Below are 7,428 nucleotides of genomic sequence, written 5' to 3' on the forward strand. Positions count from 1 at the left end.
TGAGTGTTTTCCATTAACTAGTTTATCATCACTGCATTCTTTAATTTTGTACCATAACATTAAAAAATCTTGAGTATTGTGATTTTAACTGTTCTATTTGTTCAGTGACATGTGTACAACTATTTATCTTAAAAAATAGAATATAATTATAAAATACTTTACATTTTTTTTTAGTGGTACCACCCAACTATTCCTTCAAACTATATCACATATCTCCATTTTCTAGTACACCCTAGTAAACAGAGTGTTTTATAGGCTACTCAAGGACCAACATAAGTTGTAGATGCCTCTTTTCTGTGACTTGGTTCCTTCCTCCTGTAATTCTCTCTCTAGCCTTGGGTTGGTGTTCTTCTCTCTCTCTCTCTCTCTCCATATACACATACAAATGCTTTCCTTTTTTTTTTTTTTTGCAACATAGGGAAAAATAAAAACAACTCAAAGCATGAAAATTACTCTCAATTCCAAGCAAAATAAAATAAAAAGTCATAAGAAACACCTTATAATTCCTTTCTACTTTCTCTTTTCTTTTAACGCAGGGTGTCGCTCTGTTGCCTAGGCTGACATGCAGGGCATAATCACTGCTCACTGTGGCCTTGACCTCCGGGCTCAATCAATCCTCTAACCTCAGCCTCCTGTATAGCTGGAATTACAGGCATGCACCACCATGCCTGGCTAATTTTTTATTTTTTATTTTTGGTAGAGACAGGGTTTCCCTACGTTTGGTAGAGACAGGGTTTCTCTATGTTGAGCAGACTGGTATCAAAATGCTGAACTCTGGTGATCCACCCACCCCGGACTCTCAAAGTGTTGAGCCACCACGCTCAGCCTCTTTTTACTTTCTAGCTTAGCCCAATATCCTGTCTTAAGTTGTTCATGGTGTGAGTCTGTACATGCTTCTGCCTCACTAGGAAATCTTCATCTCCTAATCACAAGTAATGAGGACAACCTAATCTCCACCATCTCTCCCTTTCATTAGAAAAATCTATAGGACATAACAATACATTCTTTAAAAATTAAATTATTTCATCTAAGATAACACCACCAGAGCTTTGACGAAATGTACTATAGTATACACCTTCCAAATTAGTGGCAAAATAGCAAGAGATTCAACATAGTAGTATAGGTTATGCTCAGCTTTTTCATTGTAACTGAGACCTTTGATCTATCTTAGGAGAAAGACAAGCTTGCAGGCACTCACAAACATCTCCAAGGTCCGGGAAATAATTCTTAGAAATATTCTAGTTCAAATTACTATGGGGAAAAGGAAACTTTTACCAAAAGACAACACAATTTGTCGTCTTCTCTATCCACATCCATACGGGAGAAAGTGTTTTGTCTGATCATATAAAATAGCTTCAGTCTTTCATTTTCATCTTTCTAATAATTTTCCAGTACATAGAAATAGCAGCAGTTTATAGTGACCATTGGAAAGACCAGCAATTTAATCCTTCATCTTCACCCTGAGACCCACAAAGCAGCATCTGAGCCATTGAGTTTATGGTTTGTTTGTTTGTTTGATTAACCTTATGTAAGATAAATTCCTAGGAGCACTTTATGAAACACTATTCAGAAACCAATCAATAGACATTTATTTTTGTTATGTCCAAAACAAGGTGTAGAAACCTTGAGGAATGAGTTTTATATTTAGTTCAATAGCAAAGAAATAGAAATGGTTTCTTTGAGTATGCATCACATTTGCTATAGAAGTAACACCACCTGCATTTCAATCTAGCCAAAAAATCAATTTATAATGCTCTGGGTGCGTTTTGTGGTTATTCGTTCCAAAAATGCCAATACTTTCTCAAGGAAGATTAGATTTTCAACCAACTTATAAAACATAAATGCTATTTCACTGTCATTAGACTCAATCACAAACATATAATAAAAGGCTAAGTATTAAAAGGAGTAACAACTTTCTCATCGCAAAGAAAACCCCATTTAAGAGAGAGATTTACTTATTAACTTCTTTAGTTTATTTTAAATGTGATAATTTTCTCACAGTTTCAAATACCTGCTGAGATATTAAAAGTGTATATCGGCCGGGTGCAGTGGCTCACGCCTGTAATCCTAGCACTCTGGGATGCTGAAGCGAGTGGATCACCTTGAGGTCAGGAGCTTGAAACCAGCCTGGCCAACATGGTAAAACCCCGTCTCTACTAAAAATACAAAAATTAGCTGGACACGGTGGAGGGTGCCTGTAATCTCAGCTACTCAGGAGTTTGAGGCATGAGAAACGCTTAAAGGGTAGGGGTGGTCGGAGTTTACAGTGAACTGAGATCCCACCACTTCACTCCAGCCTGGGTGAAAGAGAGATACTCTGTCAAAAAAAAAAAAAAAAGTACATAGGCATCATAAGAGAAAATGAAACTGCTTGGAGTCATGGAAAAGTACTCAACATTATGAATAGGCAAATAATTCAAATCCAAATCATGTCTATGATTTCTTTCTCATTAACACAGCAGGATTTTAAAAAATGAAATGATAATATTCAGTTCTTACTAAGACATTTATTGTTGTATTCATTGACAGTAAGAAGGTATATTGGTACTCTGCTTTTGTGATTCGTTTGATTTATATACCAAAAACCATTACATTTCTTGTATTTTGTGGGACTCCATCTCAATAAATAATCCTGAGTTCAGAAAAAAAGCTTTATGTATTAGGCTAGTCTTCATAGTAATGAAAAATTAGAAATAACTTAAATGCTCAGTATTATGAATTGGTTAAATCAATTGTGATATAGTTATTTGAAGGAATTGATTACAGTCATTAACATGGTATCTATATAGAGTTGCCATGACATGGGACAGATTTTATATTATAACTAGGAGAAAGCATCCTACAACCTTACATTCACATTGCAAGTATAACAATGTTAAAAATTCTATACACAGAAACTAGATTGGAAACATGTATATAAAAAGATTATCTTTAGTGAGTACATATTACCATACTTAAAATCAACATTTAATAATGTTATTCTTAATATATAAATAATTGATAGTAAGATTCCATCCACATTAAAAAATAGTTTTCAAATATAAGTTTGAAGGCCACCAAAAAAATAATTGGAGAATACAGCAAGAAGTAAATAAAAGTATAAAATATGTGTTATATTCATTTCTCCAGGATTTTAATCCTGACCATCATAGAAACTACTTTAACTAGTTGTTAAAACATGAAGTGTAAGCTCCATGAGGGCAGATATCATGTGTTCTTCAGCTTTGTATCATCAGCAACACTGGTAGTACTCAGCATAGAGACGGTGTTAATAAATGCTGAATAAGTAACTAGCATTATTGAAATAACAATTTGAAACAGTAAGTTTAGTGGACATCTGTTGATACGCTTGTCTAGTTACATTTTTTCTGTCTAGCCTCACATTATCTTTGGGCAATTACTTCTCCACCATTTTTTGCCCATGTGGTCAGGCTCACCCCTTGACTTTAGGTTTATATGTAAGATTCAGGCCAGAAGGATTGTGTTTTTGTTCAAACTATTGGGGGAAAGACATGTTCTTTCAACAACAACTTGCTAAACCAGTCATTGTTGAAATCCTGGAGCTTCTGGTGGTCATCTTTGCCTCCACACTGGGAAAACTGAAATAATGAAATCAACATAAAGAAAGGCAGAGCTGAGAGATGGAGGGAATTTACGCCTAAACCTTAGGCTATCCTTAGCCTTCCATTTACATGACCTAGCAAAGCCTTTTGTGCTCAACAATTTTGTTTTGTTTTCTCTTAAGCCAGTTTGAGTTAGGTGTGTGGGCTGAATAGAAAGAGATCTGAACTACCCAGAGATGTGTGCTAACATTTCTTTTCATAGGTTTGTCAACAGTTTTGCTAATAATGGGGAGTGATCATTTTATATAAAATTAATCACTATTCTATGCAAACAGCCTTGAGAAATCATCATTAGTAATTATCAGTGCACGTGAGTTATTTCTAATTTTTAATAGTCCTTTACCCAGGTAAAAGACTGTGAGTCTAGTGAGATTGAGGGAGTTTCCACTGCAGTACACTGAACTCATGGGAGCCAAGTTTTTATTTTTTAATAGCTAATGCTTCTTTTTCTTTGTCATACACTTTGCCCATATGAAACTCACAAACCCTGTTTTTACACCTGGTTTTACACCTGGTTTCTGGTTTATTTACTCATTTGTATTTAACCCAAAGTGACTTGTTATGGCTTCTTCCGTGTGTACAGCATTCCTACCAGTCTAGGAGTCTTTTAGAATAAATTGGATCGTCTTACAGAGATAATGAGTCTATCTGTAAATGTTTTTCTTGAGGCCCTGAGTTTATTCATAATGAGCCCCTTTCTGAAAGTTGGTCATACATAAACATCTCTAATAAAACTTGTCACTGTGATTCTATAAAATACATTATTTAAATTTATAAAAAGGTATATTTCCTTGATGTGCCTTAAGCCAAAAAGAGAAAAAACTAAATAAAGACAAGAGTCATGAAAGATTTATATTTAGATCTTTCTCTGTATGACCATAAATGTGTGGCAGAAAACAGATTAAGCAGTATTTACATATTTAAAATAAAATTTTTTTTGTATAGGGGTTTCTTGACATTTAATCATTGTTCTTAATTTCTCTTCTACAGTGCCTCTTTTCATCCGGTCTTTTGAACTGGAAAGATAACTGTATGTTCTTCACCATAAGGTGTCCCTTTAGTTTAATGTCATCATATTTCTGTCTTCTTTTTTTCTCTCTATATGATGCTTCTCTCTAGCAAAGGCCAGACCCCAATATATAAACCCTTAGCTATTTGTTCAATGCGTAAACCTATTCATGTATCTTTAGTTAGCCTTTTCATAAGAAACCTTGGATTTGCAATAATTTTGTGTTTGTTTCATTTGAAGTTCAGTCTCTTCAATTTTTTATTGCATGCCTAGGCAATTATATGGTGTAAAATATTAGTACTTGCTCTGAGCCAGACATTGTTGGAAGTATTTTCTTTATAATATCACATTTAATCTTCATAATAACCTATGAATTAGCAGCTATTAGTGTCTCTGTGTTACAGATAAAGAGACTGAGGCACAGAAGAGTTAACTAACTTGCCCAGGGACTTTATTGCTAATAAGTAGTAAAGCCAGGATTTGAACCCAGCATTCTAGCTTCTAAGTCCAAGTTCTGAACCACACAACGTTATCGATCTTTTACTTAAGCCTATTAATTTAGACATAGATTAAAACAAACAAACATACAGATAGAACTAAAAATAAAATAGAGCTTGTAGTGGTTTGAATGTTCCTGCCAAAACTCATATTGAAATTTGGCTGCCATTATAATGATGTTAAGAGGTGGGATCTTTAAAAGTTGATTATGCCATGAAGTCTCCACCCTTGGGAATGGGTTAATTATCATGAGAGTGGACTTCTGATAACTGGTAAGTTAGGCCACTTCCCTGTCTCTCTTGTGCACTGGCTCTGTCTTCTGCCTTCTGTCATGGGACTACCCTCATCAGATGCCCATGCCATGCTCTTGGACTTTGCAGTGCCCTGAACCATGAGCCAAACAAACTTCTGTTTGTGTGTGTGTGTGTTTTAAATAAATTACCCAGTCTGCGGTATTTCTTGATGGCAACAGAAAACAGATTAAGAGTTCTTACTGAATAATCTGATGGCAGAAAATTAGAGGAAATAAATCTTGTTTTCATTTAATTTTAAGGCAGAGTCAATTTTAAGTAAGTCAATAATTTGTAATAATGAATTATTTTTTCCCTATAAGGTGCCTATATTTTATTTTTAGGAAACGTTTGTGTGCAAATACAAAATACGGGAGAAATATTAATGTAATAGATTTGCACACAAATGATTTAGGGTTAGCTTTTACACAAGCTTTTCTATTATCTTTGAGAACGATAAATAATGGGAAAAGAGCATGCAGAAGGTAGGCTAAAAGAACCAGGATCAGAACATCAATTTTGCAGAACTGTGGAGAGTATTCTGGATTCACTTGAATTTAGCAGTGCCTGGAATCTCTTCATCCAACAAATATATGCCATTTTTTTTCAGTAATGCCAATTTAATTTTGCTTTTCTACATTTTCCTAGTTCGGTGGAGAATATTATATTATAGAAAGAGGTAATGATAACTTCATTAGCTGAAAAATGTCTTTCTACTTTGTAGGGTCAGATAATTTGTCTTTGAATCATTTAAGCTATATGACTATCTATCTATTTATCTGTATGACTATCTATTTATCTGTGTATCTATCTATCTAAATATATACTTAGATGATTATGCTTAAACATGCACAGAATTACACTTGGCTCTATACATACACATCTAAGTAATTTTTCTATTTCTATATTCCCACTCTTTTCTCCCAAAGCACTAGATGTAAAAATATTCCAATAAAGTGAATGTATTTTCTGATTGAGAAATCAAATTCCAATGCAGTCACAAAATATGTTTATTAGTGGGTAGACCACTAGCAATAAAATACTACAAGATATCTTTTAGGTTTTTTTCTCGTGGGTCATTCATTTTCCAAATCTTCCTAGCTTCTAATTCTAATGAAGCAGTTACATTATTATTTGTCTCTACATGAAGAAGCAATTGTTCCCATTGTCAAATAAGCCGAAGAAAATCTGTCATTCCTCCCTTCTCAGCAGCCTGGGTGTTGGGCTCTACCTCAACATTTGAAAATATGTATGTTCCTCTTCTAACTTCCATCACTGCCATTGAGCGCAATTGATGTCACTGAGCTCACTAAGTTGGGATAGGAATAATGATGCTAAAGCTCTTATTAGAATAATCATTAGGGTTTAAAAACACCTACATTTGATAGCCTTATTGTACCATTAGGCTAGGATATCCTATATGTAATGTACAAGTAATTAGGGTGACTGGAGTGATTTTAGAGAGACTTGGTCTCAAAGATGGTAGTTGTCCTTGAAAAATTATAAGGGTAAAAAGCAATGGCTTCATGTATAACAAAAGGAAAGCCAGAAGAAAGATTATATGCTAGCTATTTCTTTATTCTCTTACTTTCATGAAGTCATTACACTCTGATAAGTTCCTTGTGACATCTGGAGGACCAACCACAGTGAATAGTCGATAACAGGAAGTACACACAATGCCTTTATGAAGTTGCTGCTTTAAACTGGAATGCCAGCTCTCTGGCAGAACTACAATGCTCTACGGACAACACCTAAATGCTTAGATGGGAGATAACTTCTGATGAGTGTGATTACACATGCTTAGGTCCTCTGATTTGCCAATGGCAGTCAAGGAGGCATCACTTCCTTGCATGGCATTTGTGCACAATTTATGTTTGTACCCAGGGGCAAGACAGGTTAATAAGGCCAAGAAGGAGGGGAGGCTGTGGGAGTGGGTAATAACTGGGGAGGACTTCACAGCATCAACCTGGGGGAAAGGGAGGAGGGCTGAGGACGAAGGGTGTTCCCT

This window comes from Aotus nancymaae, unplaced genomic scaffold, assembly GCF_030222135.1.
Source record: "Aotus nancymaae isolate 86718 unplaced genomic scaffold, 86718_ANA_hifiasm-v0.15.2.pri h1tg000020l, whole genome shotgun sequence".
Lineage (NCBI taxonomy): Eukaryota > Metazoa > Chordata > Mammalia > Primates > Aotidae > Aotus > Aotus nancymaae.